Source organism: Echinops telfairi, unplaced genomic scaffold (assembly GCF_000313985.2).
Source record: "Echinops telfairi isolate 266 unplaced genomic scaffold, ASM31398v2 ScPeMD7_5868;HRSCAF=6743_1, whole genome shotgun sequence".
In the NCBI taxonomy this organism is placed as follows: Eukaryota; Metazoa; Chordata; class Mammalia; order Afrosoricida; family Tenrecidae; genus Echinops; species Echinops telfairi.
Window position 1 is genome coordinate 130682 of NW_022109768.1, and position 1502 is coordinate 132183.

Below are 1502 nucleotides of genomic sequence, written 5' to 3' on the forward strand. Positions count from 1 at the left end.
TTTAATTAGTAACAATGATCATGTCGGGAAGGTGAGCATCACAGAATGCCAGGTTGTTAGAACAAACTCTTCTTGCATTGAGGGAGGACTTGAGTAGAATCTCAATGTCCATCTGCTACATGTACATAGACCTATATCCTTATCACTACATATTAATATATTTACATATATACATGCCTGTATTTATACCTGTATAAAATTCTTTTATAGAAGGTATTGTATATACTTTGTCCACAGTTCAGAAATAGCCTAACTTCAATAATGAAGGGATGTTACGGATATGTTCAAATAAAAACTTTATTATAAAATAAATATTCTGTAGCTGATTTTAGGCATCAGTTAAGGACAGACTACATATTTTTGCTGTGGGGCTATTTTTTGTTATTGTTGCTGTTTCCCAACAATACCTTGATGAAACCAGAAAATTAATTTTTCTAATCATAATAAATTCTCATAAATTATAGCCAGTCAAATATACCATTTACTAATATTCACAACGTGTAACACTTATAATTTTCTAGATCGTGAGTATAAAATGCATTCTTCTTACTGTGTTGATATTCATAGAGAACATTAATATTTGTGGGAAAGCTGAGTGAGTGGAAGGAAATGAAATCAAGGCTAATAGCAACAGGCTTAAATTTCAGAGGGTCACCTGGATATCTTACTCTCAATCACATTTTCTCATGTTTCATTCCCCTCATTTGAACAGGTCAATAATAACTAAAATTTTTCATGACATCTGAGGTAATCCATTGCATTAATTTATTTGTAAGCCTGGTAGAAACCACATATTTTATACTTAGCATTTCAAACATTCAGCTTCTGCTTTTCTTGATTTTTTTAAAAGTTGAAATAGTCTGGGAATCATTAAGCACCAAATGCTTTCTTCAGGCCCATTAACAATAGAAGATTCCGTAGCAATTGCAGTTACTTCTTAGGGAAGTTTCAACAAACCACATTTCTACTAATTCAAAGCTAGGGGAAATAAATCTTGAAGTCTTTAAAAAGGCCCACTTTAGATCCTAAGAGGCTGACACAATACTGGATCTCACACAAAAGATCACAAAAGCTATCCTGGACGTTCAGTAAATTCTAGAGGTTCTGGGAAGGTTTTATGTATACTTCAGTACTGGAGTAGTTCCTCTTTGTCTCACTATTTTATCTAAAGACCTAAGAGGATGGCTAAACTATGCGACTGAAGAATAAACTTTCAAGTAGCTACCTAGCATTTTGTGATGCTCACCTTTCCGACACGATTGCTAAAGACAAAATGAGTGCATAAGCGAAGGTGGTGAAGAAAGCTGATGTGCCCAGCTATTAAAAGATAAAGCATCTGGGGTCTTAAAGGCTTGAAGTTAAACAAGTGGTGATTGAGCAGGGAAGAAACAAAACCCATAAGGAAGCAGCACACCAGCCTCTTTGATCATGAGTTGTTGACAGGATATGTATCAGGCATCACAAGACCCCAAACAGTCATATCAATGCAAACAAGGGAGGTC